Here is a 24,546-nt window from a genome sequence, read left to right on the forward strand (position 1 = left end):
GCATGCGCGCGACGCGGCCACGCCTCTGTTGGGGGACGGGGCACTCTTCGTCACGTGAAAGGAAACTGGGCGTTTGCCGCAGGAAAAAGTAAGGTATTTCTGCTCTCGCGCAATATGCAGTTCCCGCGGGTTCTCGTTGAGGGCGGGGCACCCGGTTCCTTATAAAAGGTACGGAGGGTGTGGGATTTCTAAAGTTGGCGGTGTTTCGTGGGGATTGTGGGATTTGGTGGACTGGGGTGCTGAGGTTCTTTGAGCGGCGTGAGGACCTGAATCCCCTGGAAACAGGCTGGGAGCCGCGAGGGGCCTCCGCTCCGGGCGGGGTCTCCAGACAGCCCCGCCTGGAATAGAAATGAGAGCCCCCTCTCTCGGGCCCGCAGTGGGTACACTGCATCGCGGACCCGTAGTGGAGACGCCCAGCTCGCCGGGGAGATTCGGGTGGAAACCCTCACGGCCGCCGGTGGTCGGCCCCGGCGCGGCGCTGGGCTCGGGCGGGTCTGCGCTGGGGAGGGCAAGGGCCCCTGACGCCGGCGTCCCTCTTTGGGGACGCGCCTGTGTGTGTCTTCGCCGTTTGCCTGGTGAGTTGGAGACAGGGTCTCGCCCTGTCGCCCAGGCTGGAGTGCAGTGGTGGGATCAGTGCTCACTGTAGTCTCCGCCTCAGCCTCTGGAGTAGCTGAGACCTCAGGCGCGCGCCACCACGCCCGGCTAATTTTCTAAATTTTTTTGTAGAGACGCGGTTGGGGGAGGGGTGGGGGTTAGGGTTGTCCTGGCTGGTCTTGAACTCCTGGGCCTCAGGTGATCCGCCTGCCTTGGCCTCCCAAAGTGTTGGGATTACAGGCATGAGCCACAGTGCCCGGCAAGCAGCTGTTACAAAGTAAAATACACGCTGAGCCTGCAATTTGCTCTTAATGAAGGCCTCCTGTCGGTAGACGGTGCTAATATAATAATGTGTGTCCTGCAGCAAAGATAACCCAGACGGGATCATTTTTTAATTGCCCAGCAGAACGTTAACTAGTTGCGCATCTTAACCTGCTTTTTGTTTGTTTGTTTTGAGACAGAGTCTGGCCATGGCGCGATCTCGGTTCACTGCAGCCTCCGCCTCCCGAGCACAGGCGATCCTCCCGCCTCAGCCTCCAGAGTACCTGGGACCACAGGTTCCGCAACTAGGCGCAGCCCCTAACCGCTTTCTTATCTGACACTTTAAGTGCTTCCACGTACTCAGCTCCTCTAATGCCTTTTGAAGCAGCTCCATCATCTTTGAAGGGCAGTTCATGCTGTTGAGAATCATGTTTTTAACTTTGGGAAAATTGTATTTCCACGAGCGCCAGCTCTGTCCTTTTTTGTTTTTTGTTTTTTTTTTTTACGGAGTCTTGCTCTGCCTCCCAGGCTGGAGTGTAGTGCAGTGTCGTGATCTCGGCTCACTGCAGGTTCTGCCGCCCGGGTTCACGCCATTCTCCTGCCTCAGCCTCCCAAATAGCTGGGACTACAGACACGCGCCACCACGCCCAGCTAATTTTTTGTATTTTTAGTATAGACCGGGTTTCACCATGTTGGCCAGGTTGGTCTCTATCTCTTGACCTCATGATCCACCCGCCTCGGCTTCCCAAAGTGCTGGGATTACAGGCGTGAGCCACTGCGCCCCGCTATTTTGTGTGTGTGTGTGTGTGTGAGTGTGAGACAGTCTTGCTCTGTTCACCAGGCTGGAGTGCAGTGGTGCAATCTTGGCTCACTGCAACCTCTGCCTCACCCTCCTGAGTAGCTGGGATTACAGGCATGCGCCACCACGCCCAGCTAATTTTTGTATTTTTAGTAGAGATGGGGTTTCCCCATGTTGGTCAGGCTGGTCTTGAACTCCTGACCTCATGATCTGCCCACCTCGGCCTCCTGAAATGCTGGGATTACAGGCGTGAGCCCGGTCCTGTCCTTTCTTATGGTCACAAATCTGGCTTGCATTGCCGGGCACATCTTTAATCCACGGCTTCTTTCTAGGAGTGCTTGACAGCTCTCCTTTTATGAAGGTTAATTTTAGTTAAAACCAGAGCATCCTGGCCAGGCCCAGTGGCTCACGCCTGTAATCCCAGCACTTTGGGAGGCTGAGCAGGCAGATCATGAGTTTAGGAGTTCAAGAACAGCCTGGCCAAAATGGTGAAACCCCATCTCTACTAAAAAAAATACAAAAATTAGCTGGCCGTGGTGGTGGGTGTCTGTAGTCCCAGCTACTCTGGAGGCTAAGGCAGGAGAATCTCCTGAACCCCGGAGGTGGAGGTTGCAGTGAGCCGAGATTGCACCACTGCACTCCAGCCTGGGCGACAGAGACTCCATCTCAAAAACAAACAGAAAACCAGAGCATCCTTTTATCAAGAAGTCGGTGGATTGCAATATTTCAAGGGTGAACAAGTAAATGCAGCCTTCTCCAAGAGTGAATCTCATTCTGGCACCAGAATTTATCCATGACAGATAATTGACCTTCTGATAAACATTCCTTGTAAGGATGCTGGTGTTACCCAAAATATTAAATATTTATAAAGCTGAATAAAATGTAAGTTCTGATACTTCCTTACTCTACAAAGGATCATTTAGTGCCTCACATTGTTTGCCAGGCTGTGCTCTAGCGCTTTGTTGTAAAATACAGATTTCAGTGACTAAATTTAGGAGAAGAATGTAAAATACCTTGTTGACTAAAGAAAAACAGTTAAGCTTTTAAAGAATTAAAGTTAGTTTTATTCAGAAGCCTTACTGAGGACCCTACACCCCGGCCCCAGCCCAGGAGCTCAAGCGATCCTCCTACCTCGGCCTCTCAAAGTGCTGGAATCACAGGTGTGAGCCACCAGGCGTCACCTTGTTCAAAGTTTTAAAATCGAATCCACAAACTGCTTGGATTTGTTTTCCTTCACATTTTTATGACTAGATCTAACATTTTACACCATTTTCCTGGAAATGTTGTTTATGCCAGATGTCTGAACACACATCTTAAAGGGCTCTAACTTTTCTGGGGAGCAGCAGCTTTTTAGCCCAGAGTCTATGACAATGATGAGAGCTGCTGAGGTTTGGTGCAGTCTCTGGGTGAACGATGCTGTCTGGGGAAACGATGGGGCATAAAACAGACATGGGCTCTCCTGCCTTGAGATAATCGGGTGAGATGGACCCTCCCCAACACACAAACATTGTGGGACATGTGCTGGAGACAGGGCTGCTCACCCAGAGCTTAATGGGTCTGTCCACCTTTGTGACCAAGAGGCCTCTTTTCTTAGACCCTGAGGGGCCCTGGGATGATGAGGGTAAATCTGCTTTTTAGAGTAGGAATCTCCAAACCCCAGGCCACGGACCAGTATCAGCACCTGTCTGTGGCCTGTTAGGAACCAGGCGGTGCAGCAGGGGGCGAGCAAGGGAGCTGAGCTGAGCTCTGCCTCCTGTCAGCGGCAGCATTGGATTCTGAGGAGCGTGAACCCTATTGTGAACTGTGCATGCGAGGGATCTAGGTTGTGCCCTCCTCATGAGAATCTAATGCCTGATGATGTGAGGTGGAATAGTTTCATCCCGAAACCACTACCCCATCCATCTCTGGAAAAAATTTTTTCCACCACCTGTGGAAACGTTATTGACGTGGTTAGACTTTGTGTCTTCACCCACATCTTATCTTGAATTATAATCCCTATAATCCCCACGTGTCGAGGGAGAAGCCAGGTGGAGTAATTGAATCACGGGGATGGGTCCCCCATGCTGTTGTCTCGACAGTTCTCTCGAGATCTGATGGTTTTATAAGGGGCTCTTCCCCCTTTGCTCGGCATTTCTCCCTGCCACCTTGTGAAGAAGGTGCCTTGCTTCGTCTTCACCTCCTGCCATGATTGTAAGTTTCCTGAGGCCTCAGCCATGCTGAACTGTCAGTTAAACCTCTTTCCTTTATAAATTACCCAGTCTCGGACGTTTCTTTTTTTTTTTTTTTTTGAGACGGAGTCTCGCTCTGTCGCCCAGGCTGGAGTGCAGTGGCGTGATCTCGGCTCACTGCAAGCTCCGCCTCCCGGGTTCACGCCATTCTCCTGCCTCAGCCTCTCCAAGTAGCTGGGACTACAGGCGCCCACCACCACGCCCGGCTAATTTTTTTGTATTTTTAGTAGAGACAGTTTCACCGTGGTCTCGATCTCCTGACCTCGTGATCCACCCGCCTCGGCCTCCCAAAGTGCTGGGATTACAAGCGTGAGCCACTGCGCCCGGCCGGACAGTTCTTTATAGCAGTATGAAAATGGAGTAATACATTTGTCTTCCACAAAACCCGTCCCTGTTACCAAAAAGGCTTTAGAAAACGCAGTGTGGGAAGGTGGTGAATAGATGGGAGGAGACTCATGTTTTTGTCATGTAGGAGAGCAACAAGAGCTCCTCTCAGGAGAAGAGGTTTTTGCTGTGAAATACGGTGCATGCTTTTCCATGGCCTACGTAGTGCTCAGCAGATGCCCTAGCATCAATAGGATCCCAAACCCCTCGTTCTGTTTATTACTGGTAGGCAGTTAGGATCACGTCAGCCGCATCTTGAGAACATGCCTTGTGAGTCATGCACCAGATTTGTTAAAGTGTCGGCTCTGTGTAGCTCTGTTGTGCTATGCATAGCATCTACTTAAAAAATGAGAGCTGACAGCCCAGCTTAGCTTTCTGTCCACGAGTCCCCTGCTTAAACTTCTGGATAAATGTTTCCAGTCGTATGGGAAACCTCCATTATCTCCATAAGTAGAGAATGCAGACAGGTATCTTGTCTCTTTTACTGATGGAGACACTAAGGCCCAGTGTGATAAGTTCAAGTGCCCTACGGGGAAAGGCATAAGCAGGCCAGGCTCTGAGTTCCCTAAACAGTAGCTATAGTGCTTGCCCTTTGTCCCTGGCCCCCATGGTGTCTAGGAAAAGAGACTCCCAGTCACCGAGGTAGGCAGACCCCTATGCCTGGTCTCAGCATCCTCGCTGTCACCGGCATCTCACTTCCCACATGGTTTCCACGCTGGGGAGGGAGACTACTCACCCCATTAAATGTGGCTGCCCCCACTGTTTCCCTAACACTCAGTAGGTGTTCAATAAATAGTTGTTGGCTTACTCAATGTGTGGACCTCTGGGGAGGGACATAGTGCAGTCCCAGCTGGCCAGGAGCGCCGTGAGCTCAGGAGGTTGCTGTGGGGGAGATGGTGAGGTAGCAATTTGGCAGGACTTGTTTCACAAGATACGGGTCACAAAGACCCGCTGATAAAACAGGATGTGGTAAAGAAGCCTCCGAACCCCACCAAAAGCGGGATGGTGATGAAAGCAGCCTCCGCCTGTCCTCACTGCTCCTTATATGCTAATTATAACGCATCAGCTGCCAAAAGACACTCCCACCAGCCATGACAGTCTCCAAATGCCATGGCCACCCCTGAAAGTTACCCTGTGTGGTCTGAAACAGGGAGGAACCCTCAGTTCCAGGAATTGCCCACCCCTTTCCCGGAAAACTCATGAACAGTCCACCGCTTTTTAGCATATGATTAAGAAATTACCATAAAAGCCAACCGGCACCCCTCAGGGCTGCTCTGCCTATGGAGTAGTCACACTTTTGTTCCTTTACTTCCTTCATAAACCTGCTTTCTCTTCATTCCGTTGGCTCATTTTTGAATTCCTTCCCGCGGGAAGCCAGGAACCCAGGTGGTCTCACAGGCTGAGTCCCACTTTGGGGGTTTGCCCTGTGACAATGGGAACAGCCCAGTGGTCTGCCCCACTCCAGAGCCGACCGACCTATTCCTTTTCCTCTACCTTCATTGGCTCCAGGAATCAGGTAGAAAAGGGCGAGGTGGCTCTTCTTGCCCAGGAGGCTCAGGGGCAGTGCTGCTGGGCTGGGCTGGGTTCCTGTAATTCATCTCTGCAGGAGTTGATGTCCTAGATAGAAGTGACCTCGATCTGATCCAAGGGGCCATCCCGTAAGAGTGACTTCCTGCCAGAAGTCTCCACCCATCCGTAGGTATTAAAGGGTGGACACTGTTCCTTGCTAGGCACAGCCCTGCCTAAACCCAACTGGCTGGGGCAAGGCACCTTGCTGAGTGCTGCCTGAACTCACCTCACTGCTGTTTTGACTCTCAGACCCTGCACTGGCTGGACAGAGTCTAGCACATGTGCAGTGTTAACAGAAAAAACAAACTCTAAAAATGTTTTCAAGAGGGTTATTCTGAACCAATAGAAGTGACTGTGGCCTGGAAAAAACACAAACCCAAAAAGCCTTAAGTGGTCACAAGGTACCCAGGTAATAGTTTCTGTCAGGCCTCTTAGCCCAAGCTAAGCCATCATATCCCCAGGGACCTGCACGTATACATCCAGAGGGCCTGAAGCAACTGAAGATCCGCAAAAGAAGTGAAAATAGCCTTAACTGATGACATTCCACCATTGTGATTTGTTTCTGTCCCATCCTAACTGATCAATGTACTTTGTAATCTTCCCCCACCCTTAAGAAGGTTCTTTGTAATTCTCCCCACCCTTGAGAATGTACTTTGTGAGATCCACCCCCTGCCCCCAAAAACATTGCTCTTAACTCCACCACCTATCCCAAAACCTATAAGATCTACTGATAATCCCACCACTGTTTGCTGACTCTCTTTTTGGACTCAGCCTGCCTGCACCCAGGTGAAATAAACAGCCTTGTTGCTCACACAAAGCCTGTTTGGTGGTCTCTTCACATGAACACATGAGACAGTTTCCTTTTTTTTTTTTTTTTTTTTTTTTGAGATGGAGTTTCACTCTTGTTGCCCAGGCTGGAGTGCAGTGGCACAGTCTCAGCTCACCACAACCTCTGCTTCCCAGGTTCAAGTGATTCTCCTGCCTCAGCCTCCCAAGTAGCTGGGATTACAGGCGTGCACTACCACGCCTGGCTAATTTTTTGTATTTAGTAGAGATGGGGTTTCACCATGTTGGTCACGCTGGTCTCAAACTTCTGACCTCAGGTGATCCACCCGCCTTGGCCTCCCAAAGTGCTGGGATTACTGTGCCTGGCCGGTAACAGTTTACTTTTATACGTTTTAGGTAAACAGGAGTTACAGGCAAAGACATAAGTCAGTGCATGGAAGGTATACGTTTGATTCAGCCTGAACAGCAGGATATCCCAGAGCAGGGACTTACAAGTCATACATGGGTTTTACGGATTCTTTGGTTGCCATTTGAGAGAGTTAAGCTATTATTTATATTATGTTTTGGGGGAGTCAAAAAGAGTTAAGCTATTGTCTGAAGACCTGAAGTAAGTAGAAAGGAATGCTTGAGTTAAGGCAGTTGTGGGGGTGAAGGCCCTTGTTATGTAAATGAAAGCCTCCTAGGTTTCTAGCAGCCCTCCGAGAAAATGGATGGCAAATGTCTCTTAGACTTTAAAGGTGTCAAGCTGTCAGCAAATCTCTCCTAGACCCAGGCAAGGCCTAGAAAGGGAAGGATGTGTTAATGGACATTCTCTACAGATGCAAATTAATTTCCCCCACAAAAGACAGCTTTTTTTTTTTGAGACGGAGTCTGGCTCTGTCACCCAGGCTAGAGTGCAGTGGCACAATCTCGGCTCACTGCAAGCTCCGCCTCCCAGGTTCATGCCATTCTCCTGCCTCAGCCTCCCGAGTAGCTAGGTCTACAGGCACCTGCCACCACTCCCAGCTACTTTTTTGTATTTTTTAGTAGAGATGGGGTTTCACCATGTTAGCCAGGATGGTCTCGATCTCCTGACCTTATGATCTGCCTGCCTCGGCCTCCCAAAGTGCTGGGATTACAGGCATGAGTCACCACGCCCAGCCAAAAGACAGCTTTGCAGGGCCATTCCAAAATATGTCAAAGAAATATATTTCACAGTAAAATATTTTGATTTCCATTCTGTCATGTGTGCTCATCCAGAACCAGGTTGGAAAAGAAGCCACGTTATACCAGGTTAATTTAAAAAAACAGTTTGACAAGGGTTTATGGTTAGTAGGGTGTGAATCAGCCTTTGCCTGCCATGGCCTTAGGTCTTGTTTATAATTTGGTATCTTATTGCCACAAAGAGTCTGTTTGATCAATCTTATCTCTAATTTAACCCAAAAGGAAAACTTCAGCCTGTTGCGGGAAGCCAGGGACCCCAAACAGAGGGACCAGCTGAAGCTGCAGCAGAAGAACATAAATTGTGAAGATTTCATGGACATTTATTAGTTCCCCAAATTAATACTTTTATAATTTCTTACGCCTGTCTTTACTGCAGTCTCTGCACATAAATTGTGAAGATTTCACGGACATATATCACTTCCCCAGTCAATACTCTTGTGATTTCCTATGCCTGTCTTTACTTTAATCTCTTAATCCCGTCATCTTCGTAAGCTGAGGATATATGTCCCCTCAGGACCCTGTGATGATTGCGTTAACTGCACAAATCGTTTGTAAAACGTGTGTTTGAACAATATGAAATCTGGGCATCCTAAAAAAGAACAGGATAACAGTGACTTTCAGGGAACAAGGAAGATAACCATAAGGTCTGACTGCCTGCGGGGCCGGGCAGAACAGAGTCATATTTCTGTTCTTGCAGAAAGCAAATAGGAGAGATATCGCTGAATTCTTTTCCCAGCAAGGAATAACTCTGGGAAAGGAATGCATTCCCAGAGGGAGGTCTCTAAAATGGCCACTCTGGGAGTGTCTGTCTTATGTGGTTGAAGATAAGGGATGAAATACACCCTGGTCTCCTGCAGTGCCCTCAGGCTTGCTAGGATTAGGAAATTCCAGCCTGGGAAATTGTAGTCAGACCAGTTGTCTGCTCTTGAACTCTGTTTCCTGTTAAGATGTTTGTCGAGACAATGCGTGCCCAGTGGGACATGGAACCTCATCAGTAATTCTAAATATTGGAGGCTGCTTCCCCCGATAGTATGAGCTTCAGCTTGCAAGGCCTCAGTGAAAACGTAGTAGCAATTTCATTCAGTCCACATCACAAAGATGGAAGAAGATTTTGAAAATGTTAGTTTGGAGATTTGTAGCCAGATAAGAATGGAGGATTCAGCACAAATTGTAGAAAATAATAAAAACTGAAAAAACGATGGACAAGGCTAGAAACTAATAACAAGTGTACTATAGCATTCTTTCTTTCTTAAAAAAAGATTATTGTAGGGAAGAGGTCTTGCTATGTCACCCAGGCTAGTATTGAACTTCTGGCCCCAAGCAATCCTCCCACCCAGCCTATAGTTTTCTTTTGAAACGTAATTTTTCTCTCTCCAGTTTCCCATTGTTATCAAGAAGAAATCATAGTAAGACCAATATATTGGCAAAATCAGTTTTAGTCTTATTACACTTGGCCCAATTATTTGCATAAAGTATAGTAAAAATAGTGATTGGCCATATAGGCTCTTTTAAGTTGCTTTTGCTGGAACTTTTTATAAGGTTAGACTATTTATTTAATCTCTCTGTCTCTCTCTCTTTTAGACAGAATTTTACTCTGTCACCCAGGCTGGAGTGCAGTGGCATGATCTTAGCTCACTGCAACCTCTGCCTCCCAAGCTCAAGCTATCCTCCCACCTCCACCTCCCAAGTAGCTGGGACTACAGGTGCATGCCACCACACCTGGGTATTTTTTGTATTTTTGGTACAGACAGGGATTTGCCATGTTGCTCAGACTGGTCTCAAACTCCTGACCTCAGGAGATCTGCCCACCTCAGCCTCCCAAAGTGCTGGTATTACGGGCATGAGCCACTGCACCTGGCCTTATTTATTTATTTTTGATGCAAGGTCTCACTCTGTTGCCCAGGCTGGAGTGCAGTGGTGTGATCATAGCTCACAATGACCTTGAACTCCTGTGCTCAAGTGATCCTCCAACCTCAGTCTCCCAAGTAGCTTGGATGAGAGAAACATATCATTACACTGGGCTTTTGTTGTTGTTGTTGTTGTTTTGAGAGATGGAGTCTCACTATGTTGCACAGTCTGGTTTTGAACTCTTGGCCGCAAGCAATCCTCCTGCCTTGATCTCCCGAAGTACTGGGATTACAGGCTTGAGCTACCATGACTGGCCAAGGTCAGACCTAGTAAAAGCCTCTTGAGCCAAGCCAAGGATTTATCTGTGCCTGCAGATACCTATATGAGTTGGGAGGCAAGCCAAGGATTTATCTGTGTCTACAGATACCTGTATGAGTTGGGAGCCAAGCCAAGGATTTATCAGTGCCTACAGATACCTGTATGAGTTGGATGACTTATTCTAAAGGTCTCAAAATATTTTGAGATTCCTGGGCCTAATCAGAAAGTGACATTCTTTACTTAACACAGGTCAGGAAGCTTGCAGGGGAACCATTGAGTCAAGGTACTAGGCCAGTCTTTTCAACTGTCTTTTTTTCAGCTCTGTGAGTTAACCCCAATTCCTCAAAACAGTCCAGTCATATCTAAAATATGCCATTCTAGTCAATGCCTTGGTAAAATAATCAGTGTCTCCAACTGTGTCCTGTTATAAAAGACAACAGATTCTTACTGACCTTATGCAAATAACTATATTGCCATAAATTAGGAATACTCACAAATAGTTTTCAAACTTGGAGACATCAGATGACGAGAAAGAAATACGCTTCAAATTTTGCTCACAAGAATATACTTCACTCAATTGTTAAAAGCTATAAATAGCTCAAAAGAAAATAGTTTGTCAAATTTCAAAGGTTTAAAACACTTCATATCACAAAATAGGATCACAGGTCACTGTAAAATGGTCATTGAGCCAAAATGATAATTGAAATACTTCAAAAAGCAAAAATTATATACTTTTTAATACAGTCAGTTTCCCAAACAATCATAAAACCTAATAAATTCAGGCTGGGCACGGTGGCTCATGCCTGTAATACCAGCACTTTAGGAGACTGAGGCCAGTGGATCACCTGAGGTCAGGAGTTCGAGACCAGCCTGGGCAACAGGGCAAAACCCCATCTCTACTGAAATTACAAAAATTGGCCAAGCGTGGTGGTGCATGCCTGTAATCCCAGCTACTCAGGAGGCTGAGGCAGGAGAATCACTTGAACCTGGGAGGTGGAGGTTGCAGTGAGCCAAGATTGTGCCACTGTACTCCAGCCTGGGTGACAGAGCAAGACTCCATCTCAAAAAAAATTCAGAAACCAAAAAACTAATAAATACAGCATGAGGCCACTGAATCTGTCTCCCTCACTTGTTTTGTTTTGTTTTTTGAAGTTTACTCAAAAGGTAAACATCTTGTACTATCTCTTATTACACAAAAATTTTGTTCCAAAAAGGAAACCAAATTTTACATTTGCATTCGTGTTTTATTAATAATAAAGCTAATTTTAATAAAATTTTATAAACAAATCCATCCATTCTTAACCAGTTTGACCACAAGATTTTTATAAACCTTTTATAACCTTTGACAATTTTCCATTTTCTTTTTCAACTTTCTATATACATTTAGTTTTATCTATCATTTTTGAATTCCCTCAGTGTAAAACTTAACTAGGCAAAATTAATATCCCTTTAACAAAAACTACAATGGTATGGCTTCTTATAACCTCCTTTACTAAAAACATGTTTTACTTTCCTCATATATTTTGCATATAGAAATGTTTTTCTTATATCTAGTAGTTTTATTTATTTATTTATTTTTGAGATGGAGTCTCACTCTGTAGCCCAGGCTGGAGTTTTAATTACATATATTAATTATGATGTGAACTCTTAGTAACACTTATTTTTAGAGAAAAACCTGGAAGGTCAGCAATTTTAATAATGTGCCGGATGCAGAGCCCAGGACAAAGGACAGTGCCTGCAGCTATGCCTCCCCGTGGCTGAGGTGGGAGGATTGCTTGAGCCCAGGAAACAAAGATTGCAGTGAGCCAAGATCTCACCACTGAGCTCTCACCTGGGTGACAGAAAAAGACTCTGTTTCAAAAAATTAAAAAAATAAGCAACAGTTTTATGACCTTAAAACATTTAGGTGACAGAATCTGACCAAACAGACCATTAGACTTAGACAAAAATGTCTAAGTTAAATTCTGAAGACATTTTACTATCCTGTTTTACCAATAGTTTAGAAGCTATATTTACCAAAGATTACTAGAGTCACCTGAACTAGAACTCATTTGAGTTAACGTGTCTGTTTTTCTGATAAAATATTTGATTTAAATGCTTACCTTTTCCTTAAGCCAATTAATTAGAGCTCTTTCATGTATTTTGGTGGTGAAACATGACATACACATGACATATGTAAACACATAGACATAAAAACACACAAACAGAAGCAGATCTTATAGACTCCTAAGATTCTTCATTTGCCATTTTTCAAATAGTTTCTCTCCCTCACTTCAGACTGTTAATCTCTTGATTAACTGTTTCATGCCTTAAACAATTGTGAGGGAACTGTAAATTTTCATCTCCAAAAACATAACTTTAGCTGAAACAAGGTAGAAAATCAAAGGCACAGAACTTAGATCTAAGCAAGGTGTCACTCTGTCGCCCAGGCTGGAGTGCAGTGGCGCAATCTCAGCTCACTGCAACCTCTGCCTCCTGGGCTCAAGTGATTCTCTTGCCTCAGCCTCCCATGTTGGGATTACAGGCAAATGCCACCATGCCTGGCTAATTTTTTTTTTTTTTGCAGAGACAGAGTTTTGCCATGTTGACCAGGCTGATCTCAAGCTCCTGATCTCTGGTGATCCGCCCACCTCAGCCTCCCAAAGTGCTGGGATTACAGGCGTGAGCCACCATGCCCAGCCTAAGCAAAGGTAAGGTTTGTTAGGTGAACTGTAAGCCATAGTCTTCCCCATCCTAAAAGTTCCTTCTGGTTTAGAGAGGAGATGCCCTTATAAATGGAGATTGCCTTTATAGATGCAAACTTCTTTTACAAAGAGTTTCAAAATAACCAGCTAAATGTTAGAGTGTTGCATTTTGGCTTCTAAACTTAGCCTGTTTCTTAATTAGATGACTAGATAAATTCGATTACCCTGAAGAGTAGAGCCCTTTAATGAAAAGGGGAAAGAAAGCATGGTGTTTTTAGGGCCTAATCTTTAAATATGCATAAAGCAGGCACAGCTGGAAGGCAGAGCACAGCTCCTCCAAAATCAAAGATCCCATTTTTACACCAAATCCTGGGTCCCAGAAAGAAGAGAGCGGTGTGGGACTGGCCGGTGCAATGCTCCCACGGTGCATTTCATCTCCTCACAGGACTGAACGGTGTGATCCTCCCGCGGTGCATTTCATCTTAGCACGGGACTGGACAGCGTGATGCTCCCATGGTGCATTTCATTTTGTCATGGGACTGGACAGTACAGTGCCTCCACAGTGCATTTCATTTCAGCACGGGACTGGACTGTGCAATACCCCCACAGTGCATTTCATTTCCTCATGGGACGGGACGGTGTGATGCTTCCCACAGTGCATTTCATTGTAAGGATATTCCCTGGAGGCTGGTGGGCAACCCAGAGCTCTAACTCAACAGTAGAGTAGGTTAGTTGCTGGCCACTTGCAGAGTCCAATTATTTAGAATGAGGTCTGGCACAAATAAGGTTATTTATTCCAAAGCTAGCTTGGGGAAGTGGCACAGGCATCTGTCTTGCATTTAGCTGTCCCACTTTGCTTTTGGAACAGAAAGTGGGCACTTCTAAAAGACAGGGGAGGAAGTGAGCAGGGGCAGGAGTGGGTTCATGCTAGCTCCAGTGCCTTATCTATCAGGTGGTCGAGCTGGTGACTGCTGGCACTTTTGTGGGCAGGCCATTATCTCTCCAGGCCACCTCCTGATGGGGGAGTTCCATAGCAGGCATGCTTTGGTCTGTAAATCAACTGTTAACTCTCAAGGAGTTAGATGCGCTTGCCAAGGGATCTCAAGGGACTGTCTGGTGAAGGAGGGGAGAAAAGGCTAGATTTGCATATCTAAAGGGCTGAGTAGGAAGTCAGGAACTGGGAAAAGGAGAAAAAAAGAGAGGAAAAAAATAATTAAACATCTTTTAGAAAAATGGGGGTACTCAGAAACAAAGCCAGTTATCCCAATCTGTGGTCAGCCTATCGTCCGTGGAGTCTATCCCTTGGTGGGCTGTGTTTTCATAGCCTCTGGGTAACGCAGGCACACCTCAAAATTGGGGCTTAGCCTGAGAGAGTTCTTGGCTTTGCTCAGGAAGTAATTTAAGAGCAGGGCTAACCCACAGGGAGAGGCCGGAGTAGCAGTAAATAGCAGCAGGAGGAGGAGCAGCAGCAGCAGGGGCAGCCACAGCTGCAACAAGGGAGCACTGGCTAGCCACAGTTATACCCGGCCTTAATTATATGCTAATCAAGGGGTGGGCTATTCTAAATTTTCTAGAAAAGAAGTAGGGGAGTTCTGGAACCATATAGGGTATTGCCATGGCATTTATAAGCTGCCATAGTGCCGTAAGGAAGGTCTTTATGCTGATGAGTGGTGAGGGCAACTGGAGGTCACTTTTGTTTCCATCTGCTGGTTTCAGCTGTTTTTTTTTTTTTTTTAATTTAAGCCTGCTTTTTTTTTTTTTTTTTTTTGAGATAGGGTCTCCCCCTCCGTTGCCCAGGCTGGAGTGCGGTGGTACAATCATGGCTTACTGCAGCCTTGACTTCCTGGGCTCAAGCAATCCTCCTGCCTTAGTCTCCGAAGTACCTGGGCCCACAGGCACATGCCACCACGCCTGGCTAAGTTTTTAATTTTTTGTAGATATGGGGGTCTCACTATGTTGCCCAGGGTGGTCTCAAACTCCTGGGTTCAAGTGATCCTCCTTTTGCAGCCTCCCAAAATTCTGGGGTTATAGGCATGAGCCACTGCACCCAGCTTGCATCCTGCTTTGACCAGCAGGGTCATTACCCGTGCTCAGGAAACAAATCCGGCTGATTTCCCACCTCATTGGTGCCCCAAACCATGCTTTTTGTCACCCCCTGTAGTAATAACCATTTTCTCTAAGCAACTGCCATCAGCCACCTCTAAACTCTATCTCTTGCCTAGCCATTACGCAAACCACGGTCAAGTTTTCTCGCAATACAGGGTCATTTTTGGTATCCCCAAAAAGCCAAAGAGATCGGGTAATACCATGCAAAAGAGAGCGGAGCGTTAGACCTCAGGAGACTCTGCATGTGGCGCTTGAAACTCCACAAGGAAAGCAGAAGACCTCCAACCAATGGTGAGTGGCATCTTTTTTTTCTGAGTTCCTTAAGGGGTTTGGGTCATTAGAGATCTCTAGATCTCTTTACATGGTACTGAATATGGCAGTGGAAGCAGGAGTGGGGTGGAGCACAAGTATATGGGAGAACAATTTTTTTTTAAATGAAATGAATAGAGGTGTCAGAGGCGTTCGAACCAGAGTGACTCCATCTCGAACAGGGTCCGGGTAAAACAAGGCTGAGGCCCACTGGGCTGCCTTCCCAGGAGGTTAGGCATTCTTAGTCACAGGATGAGACAGGAGGTTGGCACAAAATATAGGTCACAAAGACCTTGCTGATAAAACAGGATGCCATGAAGAGGCCAGCCAGAACCCACCAAAACCAGGATGGCAATGGAAGTGACCTCTGCCTGTCCTCACTGCTCATTATATGCTAACTATAAGGTGTTAGCATGCAAAATGACACTCCTACCAGCGCCATCACAGTTTACAAATGCCATGGCAATGTCAGGAAGTTACCCTGTGTGGTCTAAAAAGAGAAGGAATTGACCGGGCGCAGTGGTTCATGCCTGTAATCCCAGCACTTTGGGAGGCCGAGGTGGGCGGATTACCTAAGGTCAGGAGTTTGAGACCAGCCTGGCCAACATAGTGAAACCCCGTCTCTACTAAAAGTACAAAAATTTGCTGGGCATGGTGGTGGTCGCCTGTAATTTCAGCTACTCTGGAGGCTGAGGCAGGAGAATTGCTTGAGCCTGGGAGGTGGAGGTTGCAGTGAGCCAAGATCATGCCACCGCACTCCAGCCTGGTTGACAGAGCGAGACTCTGTCTCAGAAAAAAAAAAAAAAAAAAAAGAGACGGAATTGGCTGGGCACAGTTGCTCACACCTGTAATCCCAGCACTTTGGGAGGCCGAGGTGGGTGAATCACTTGAGGCCAGGAGTTCGAGACCAGCCTGGCCAACATGGTGAAACCCCATCTCTACTAAAAATACAAAACTTAGCCAAGCATGGTGGTGCATGCCTTTAATCCCAGCTACTCGGGAGGCTGAGGCATGAGAATTGCTTCAACCCAGGAGGCAGAGCTCTCAGTGAGCTAAGATTGCGCCACTCTACTCCAGCCTGGTTGACAGAGCGATTCTCTGTTCCCCCTGCCCCCAAAAAAATCCTTTCAAATCTCTTGTTACCAGATTTTAGCTGGGCCAAACAGCTGATAATTCTTTTTGTATAAGACCCAGAACCATCCCAAAGACAGCTCAAAGAAAGTGAAGTTTCACTAGCCACAAATGGAGTCTAACTCACACTTCTGTTCAGCTGTATTCTCTAGGGTCTCAGCTTCTCAGCTGACCACCTGCACAGAAGGGCCCAAAAGCCCTGTGTCCCAAAGACAGAATAAGGCAGGAAATCAAAAGCTGTTCATGGAAGGGATAAGGATCAATAAATGGAAGCCAGCAGGGACCGATTCCCTGATCAGGAAGCAAACCCAAGCCGCAGTGAGAATTTTAAATACCAGACCCCAAAATGGAGTAGCTTGCATTGTTAATCCCACATGGAATCCAAAGTGTGCAGTTTGGTTGTTTTGTTTGTTTTTGTTGTTGTTTTAATTTTTTTAGGAGATACGGTCTCACTGAGTAGTCCAGGCTGGAGTGAAGCGGTACAATCATAGCTCACTGCAGCCTCAACCTCATGGGCTCCAGCGAAACGCTTCATCGTGTCTTTAACGTCCAAACTGGGCTTGTGCCAAGCTCACTTTGGGAGACATTTGGTTTATAGTTTAAATGATAATAGCCCTTCTCCAAAACTAAACTGTCATCGTAAGGCTAATGAAAGTCTACCAAGTTAGGAGGATGAGAGGAGCCTGAGTTCTGCTGATGTGTACACATAAACCTAAGATTGGCCTTTTGAGATGCCTTTTCAGGATTTTGCATTTCTTCTTCTTCTTCTCCTTCTTTTTTTTTTTCTTGAGATGGAGTTTTGTTCTTGTTGCCCAGGGTGGAGTGCAGTGGCCCGATCTTGTCTCACTGCAACCTCTGCCTCCCAGGTTCAAATGATTCTCCTGCCTCAGCCTCCAGAGTAGCTGGGATTACAGGTGCGTGCCACCATGCCCAGCTATTTTTTTTTTTTTTAGTAGAGACAGGGTTTCACTATGTTGGCCAAGATGTTTTTGATCTCCCGACCTTGTGATCTGCCTGCCTTGGCCTCCCAAAGTGCTGGGATTACAGGCATGAGCCACCGCGCCCGGCCAGGGTTTTGCATTTCTGACAGCTGATGGCTCTACCTGGACCTGCCAATGTGTCCTGTGGCCTCACCCAGAAGAAGACTGTCACCCCTGTCATTGCATCTGCAACCAACCAGCAGCACTCATTCCCAGGCCCCCCAAACTATCCTTGAAAAATCCTAGCCTCCGAATTCTGGGGAGGCTGGTTTGAGTCATAATAAAACTCCAGTATCCTGTTCAGCCAGCCCTGCATGAATTAAACACTTTCTCTATTGCAATTCCTCTGTCTTGATAAATTGGCTCTATCTGGGAAGTGGGATAAATGAACCCACTGCGTAGTTACAATAGCAGCATTCATAAGAGCCCAATGGCCATGAACAGACAAATGAATCAACAACGCACGGTGTTCACACAATGGAATATGATATGGCCGCATCTGGGATGAGGCACTGACACAGGCTATGACACAGAGGAGCCTCAAAACATCATGCAGAGGGAAAGACACCAATGCAAGAGGCCACATGTTGCACAATTCCATGTGTATGAAATGTGCAGAACAGGCAAATCCAGAGATGGAAAGCAGATTGGTGGTTGCCTCCGACTAGGAGCTGCTTAACGGGTGTGTGGTTTCTTTTTGGGTGGTAAAAATGTTTTGAAACTATAGTGGTCACACAACGCTGTAAATGTCACTGAATTGTGTTGTTTTGTTTGTTTGTTTGTTTGTTTGTTTGTTTGACAGAGTCTCACTCTGTGACCCAGGCTGGAGTATAGTGGCGTGATCTCAGCTCACTGCAACCTCCGCGTCCCAGGTTCAAGCAATTCTCCTGCCTCAGTCTCCCCAGTAGTTGGGATTACAGGCATGCACCACCACCCCTAGCTAATTTTTTTGTATTTTTATTAGAGACGGGTTTTGCCATGTTGCGCAGGCTGGTCTTGAGCTCCTGAGCTCAGGCAATCCTCCCAGCTCGGCCTCCCAAAGTTCTAGTTCTAAGATAACAGGTATGAGCCACCGTGCCTGGCTTGAATTGTTCATTTTATTTTATTTTATTTTATTTTATTTGTTTATCTTTTTAAGATAGAATTTCACTCTTGTCACCCTCGCTGGAGTACGATGGTGAGATCTTGGCTCACTACAACCTCCACCTCCAGGGTTCATGCAATTCTCCTGTCTCAGCGTCCTGAGTAGCTGGGATTACAAGCACCCGCCACAGAGCCCGGCTGATTTTCGTGTTTTTTTCTTTTTTCTTTTTTTTTTTTTTCTTGAGACAGAGTCTAGCTCTCTCGTCCAGGCTGGAGTGCAGTGGCGCAATCTTGGCTCACTGCAAGCTCTGCCTCCTGGGTTCACGCCATTCTCCTGCCTCACCCTCCCAAGTAGCTGGGACTATAGGCGCCCGCCACCACGCCTGGCTAATTTTTTGTATTTTTAGTAGAGACGGGGTTTCACCGTGTTAGCCAGGATGGTCTTGATCTCCTGACCTCGTGATCCACCCACCTCAGCCTCCCAAAGTGCTGGGATTACAGGTGTGAGCCACCGCGCCCAGTCTAATTTTTGTGTTTTTAGTAGAGATGGTTTCACCATGTTGGCCAGGCTGGTCTCGAACTTCTGACCTCAGGTGATCTGCCCACCTTGGCCTCCTAGAGTGCTGGGATTATAGGTGTGAACCACCATGCCTGGCCTGAATTGTTCATTTTAAAAATGGTAATTTTGGCTGGCCATTGTGGCTCACACCTGTAATCCCAGGCCAAGGTGGGTGGATCACTTGAGGTTGGGAGTTCAAGACCAACCTTGGCAAAATGGCAAGACCCCATCTTTAGAAAAAATAAAATAAAATAATTAGCCAGCCATGGTGGCATGCACCTGTAATTCCAGTACCTTGAAAGGCTGAGACAGGAGGATCGCTTGAGGCCAGGTATTTGAGACCAGCCTGGGCAATATAGCAAGACCCCATCTCTACAAAAAAAATTTTTTTAATTAGCTGAATGTGGTGGCACATGCCTATAATCCCAACTACTTGGGAGGCTGAGGCAGGAGGATTACCTGAGCCTAGGAGTTTGAGGCTGAAGTGAGCTGTGATCACACCACTGCAGTCCAGCCTGGGCAACAGAGCAAGACCCTGTATTAAAAAAAAATTTTTTGTGGCCAGTCATAGTGGCTCACGCTTGTAATCCCAGCACTTTGGGAGGCCGAGGCGGGCAGATCACGAGGTCAGGAGATCGAGACCATCCTGGCTAACACGGTGAAACCCCATCTCTACTAAAAATGCAAAAAATTAGCTGGGCATGGTGGCAGGCGCCTATGGTCCCAGCTACTCGGGAGGCTGAGGCAGGAGAATGGTGTGAATCCGGGAGGTGGAGCTTGCAGTGAGCCGAGATCGCGTCACTGCACTCCAGCCTGGGTGACAGAGCGAGACTCCGTATCAAAAAAAAAATATATATAAATGGTTAATTCTATGTTGTGTGACTTTCACCTCAATATTTAAAATGAAAAAGAAAAAAAGTCTATAGATGTGACTTAGCTGGGTTATATTTGAGGTGTCTAGACATCCAAGCGGAGCTGTCAGGTAGGCAGTTGTAAAACACAACAGGAGTGACCAGTTTTACCAGCTCTTGTGGAAATAGCTGCTTCCCGCCATTCCCCACCCAGCCCACTGCACGCACTGTTGCAGCCCAGAGGTGGGCGTGAGGTCTCTGCTGCCACTCATCCTCATCCACAGCCAGCTACGCTGCAGAGCCACCCAGCCCGAGACGCCTATTCTGGTCTCCAGCTAGGATGTTGAGGACCTGTTTAGAATGTCCTGGAAGAAGTCCTGGAATCCTCCCAGCCCCTAGGTACAAGAGTGAAGACTCATACGCTCCCTGTTTATACATCCTGACCCTTTATTTACATCCACCCATGGCAGGGGAGTCAGGTAGAGGCCCCCTTCCTCAATCAACCTAAACTCCTGATCTTGGGGTTTTCTTGTGAGGGTCTGATTTTTATTCTTATAGGGCTTCATGCCTCCATCTTCATCTGGTGCCAACATCATTATTTCAAGGCAAAGCTTTTCCCCAACTCCCTACATTCTATGGATGAATAAAGTGCCCAGAGGAGGCCAGACGTGGTGGCTCATGCCTGTAATCCCAGCACTTTGGGAGTCCGAGGTGGGCAGATCACTTGGGATCAGGAGTGCAAGACCAGCCTGGCCACCATGGTGAAACCCCTTCTCTACTAAAAATACAAAAATTAGCTGGGCATGGTGGCACATAGCTGTAATCCCAGCTACTCGGGAGGCTGAGGCAGGAGAATCGCTTGAACCTGGTGGGAGGTGGAGGCTGCAGTGAGCTGAGGTCAAGCCACTGCACTCCAGCCTGGGTGACAGAGCAAGACTCCGTCTCAAAAAAAAAAAAACAAAAAAAAACTGCCCAGAGGAGCCCTACGGCTGGCCCAAGTCTGGCACCTGTGCATTTCTTCACCGATCACTGCCCTGGGGCACAGAGCCCCTGAGTGCTGCCGTCCTGGTGCCTGCTGGCCCCTGTCCCCCAGGTCCCCCTTCCAAGTTTTTCCAGGGATACCCTAACCTAACCTGGCCGAATTACTAGAGATGCTGCTTTATTGACTCTGGACATGTGTATGCAGCTGCAATTCTGTGTGATACAGATGACCTGCCAGTGGGGCCCTCCTGAAGATGCCATAGTGATTAAGATGCATTTTGTTTTGTTTTGTTTGAGACAGGGTCTCCCTCTGTTGCCCAGGCTGAAGTGCAGTGGTGCAACCATGGCTCACTGCAGCGTCTACCTCCTGTGCTCAAGCGATCCTTCCCCCTCAGCCTCTGGAGTAGCTGGGACCACAGGCATGTTGCACCACACCCGGCTTTTTTTTAAATTATTTTTTGTAGAGACAGGGTCTTCCTGTGTTGCCCAGGCTGGTCTCGAACTCTTGGCCTCAAGCAATCCTCCCTCCTCAGCCTCTCAATGCACTGGGGTTACAGGCTGAGCCACTGCACCCAGCCTAAGATATGGTTTTTGACTTTAGAAAACACAGGGTTCTTCAGGGTTGTGGCTTCCTTGACCATTTCTTTTTATTTTATTTTATTTTATTTTAGGTTCCGGGATACATGTGCAGAATGTGCAGGTTTGTTACATAAGTAAACGTGTGCTGTGGTGGTTTGCTGCACCTGTCAACCCATCACCTAGGTTTTAAGCCCCACGTGCATTAGCTATTTGTCCTGATGCTCTCCCTCCACTCCCCCTACCATAGGCCCCAGTGTATGTTGTTCCCCTCCCTGTGTCCATGTGTTCTCATTGTTCAGCTCCCACTTATGAGTGAGAACATGCAGTGTTTGGGTTTCTGTTCCCATGTTAGTTTGCTGAGAATGGTGGCTTCCAGCTTCATCCATGTCTCTGCAAAGTCATTCCTTTCTATGGCTGCACCTTGACTATTTCTATGGCTATTTCTGTTCTTAATGAGGCTCCTCCCATCTCCAGTGCATTCTTCTGCCCCCCTCTTTTACTGGGAATGGCAGCATTTCTTTGCGTTTTCTGTAACTGGAACTGTCTGTGTGGCTGGCACAGTGTGATGAGCTGGTGAGCTTTCCCACTGTGCGGCAGGGCTTATCATGAGGCCTGCTGGAGGAAACTAAGAGAGCTGAGCCTTAGGGGCTTAAATGACCTGCCCGAGGGGAAGCTGACACCCAATGGGGCTATAACCCTGGTTGGAGAGTTCATGTCTGCACCTGGCCTCAGCCTGTGTTCTCACTTGCTCTGCCCAACTGGCTGTGCCTTCAGCCGGCTCATCACCAGGAGATTTGGGTTGGAGCTTCTGCTCAGCCACCACAAGCTACATGACCTTGAAAGCCGACCTTTGACTGTCCGCAGGATAGTCCTGAAGGTTCTCAGGCCATGGAGCTGTGAATTTCCCTTCTTTCAGTGTCTGCATCATTGGGAACCAAGCCCCTAACCAATGTTTATTCATTCACTCAACCAATATTTGTGGAATATCACAGCCCAAGGGGTGGGGACACAGCAGGGAACAAGAAAGACAAGAATTATTGTCCTCAGTAGGTTACTGTGGAGTGGGGAGGCTGGCAGGGAGCCACGTAACTAGAATACACACTAGGTCAAGGCAGTATTCCCACAGAGAAGATGGAACAGGGAAGGGGAGTGAAGGACGGGATGGGAGGTCTACGGACTTAAGTAGGATGATCCGGGAAGTAGCATTTGAGTAGAGTCTGGAAGGAGGGATGGGAAAGAGTGTTCCAGGCAGTAGGAACAGTAGGTGCAAAGGCCCTGGGGCAGAAGTGTACCTGGATGGTCACGACTGTCGAGCTGTGTGTCTGGAGCAGGTACAAGAGAGATAAGGTCAGCAAGGACCTGATAAGCAGAGCCTCATGGTCACGCTGAGGACTCCAGGACCTGTACACCGAAGGGAATGACGGGAGCTGACTCGTGCTCTAGCAGGACTTCTCTGCCTGCTGTGTTGAGCGCTGGTGATGGGGGCGTGGTAAGAAGTTAGGAGCCATTGCAGAGGTCCCAGTGGGTCATGATCAGGGCACCACAGTGCAGGTGGTGAGAATCGATCAGATTCTAGACATATCTCAACGTGGAGGACCAAGACTTTCACCTAAATCTAAACAATAGTTATGAAATGTTAACTCGAGATGGATCTATTGGAATTATTTACATACTTCCAATAATGGATCATGAGAGCCAAGAAGGACCCTAGAATTTATCCTGATCTTCCTAGGATTTTCCCAAGGGTAGAAATGATGATGAACTGGGTGACCATTCACAAAGGAGAGAGGATTCCCAGCCCCCAACCCTGAAGCCTTCCCCTCAATCACCGTCTTCTATGGGTCAACCAGATGCACAGACTGTTCTCAGCCATCCCTGTGGTTCTTACATCAATGCCCAGCTGTGGGAATGTACTGGTGCTTCGATGGCTCATAGAAGCCCCATATAAGGCACTGCTCCTGTGGGACGTGCCTGTCAAACCTGCTTGTCCACTGCCGTTCAGTTCAGCCACAGACTGGGCTACATTCAGTCCTCGCTTCCCTGGGAGAGGGAAGGTAAGTGCACACAGTCCATCCCGCGAAGAGCAGGTCAGCCTACGGAAGGCTCAGCCTACCGAGGGGCTCAGCCGACACAGGTCTGATGGGGCCCGAGAGTGCTCCCAGGGGAGTGGGAGGGGCCGGCTTCTTCCTCATCAGGAGTGGAGGTGCTGCCTTGTGTGTGGACTAGAGAGCAGAAAACGGCTTGTCTGTGTTGCTCGGTCAATCACTGGAACATTCTCTGAATGCTGAGTTCTGCCTTAAAACAGCACGGGTCATGCTAGATGAAAGGGATCCTCTGTTTTATACTCTCATCTCTTCACTGTTGCTGCGGGACGAAAGACAGGGGAAGGAAGGTGCCTAAGTTCAGGACAAAGTGAGCAAGACCAGCTGCCTGCTGTTGGTAGCAGGGGCACAGCCAGCCTGTCATGGCACTGGGGGGCCGGGGTGAGCTGTGCCCCCTCCTCCTGGGCTTGTGACCATCTGCCCCCCATGGAGTGTGTACACGTGTGTGTGTGTGTGTGTGTGTGTGTGTGTACATGTGCCTTCTTCCCTACTTCACTGGCAAGGGAAGAGACTGACACTTGGGTTAGGAGAAGGATGTTGACCTGGGAGGGGTCAAGTAGGGAGAACCCACATCTTAGATGCTCAGGATTTTATGATCTTAGGCTCTACTAGACTTGCTGTACAGTTAGAGTCAGAGTTTGGAATTAGGGATCTCTGGACCCTCCCCTCCCCTCCCCTCCTCTCCCCTCCCCTCTTCTCTCTTTTTTCAGAAGTCTTGCTCTGTCGCCCAGGCTAGAGTGCAGTGACACAGTCTCGGCTCACTGCAACTTCTGCCTCCTGGGTTCAAGCGATTCTCCTGCCTCAGTCTCCCAAGTAGCTGGGACTATAGGTACACACCACCACACCTGGTTAATTTTTTTATTTTTAGTAGAGACAGAGTTTTGTCACGTTGGCTAGGCTGGTCTCAAACTCCTGACTTCAGGTGATCCGCCCATCTTGATCTCCCAAAGTGCTGGGATTGCAGGCGTGAGCCACGGCTCCTGGCCCCTTCACCTTCCCCTTCCCCTTCCTCTCCCCTTCTTCCTTCCTTCCTTTCTTTCCTTTCTTTCTTTCTTTCCTTTCTTTCTTTCTTTCCTTTCCTTTCTTTCCTTCCTTCCTTCCTTTCTTTCTTTCCTTTCTTTCCTTCCTTCCTTTTTCTTTCTTTCTTTCTTTCTTTCTTTCTTTCTTTCTTTCTTTCCTTCCTTCCCTTTC

At 47.6% G+C, this 24,546-nt stretch overlaps 1 long non-coding RNA gene across 1 annotated transcript; it reads left to right on the forward strand.

Moving 5' to 3' along the window:
* Positions 1-74: 74 nt before the first annotated feature.
* Positions 75-18,182, forward strand: LOC131381287 (uncharacterized). Its single transcript, XR_009209918.1, has 5 exons — positions 75-168; positions 12,557-12,680; positions 13,120-13,341; positions 14,936-15,071; positions 18,003-18,182. It is a non-coding gene; the product is annotated as an uncharacterized LOC131381287 (long non-coding RNA).
* The last annotated feature ends 6,364 nt before the right edge of the window (positions 18,183-24,546 follow it).

Source organism: Hylobates moloch, unplaced genomic scaffold (assembly GCF_009828535.3).
Source record: "Hylobates moloch isolate HMO894 unplaced genomic scaffold, HMol_V3 SCAFFOLD_15, whole genome shotgun sequence".
Lineage (NCBI taxonomy): Eukaryota > Metazoa > Chordata > Mammalia > Primates > Hylobatidae > Hylobates > Hylobates moloch.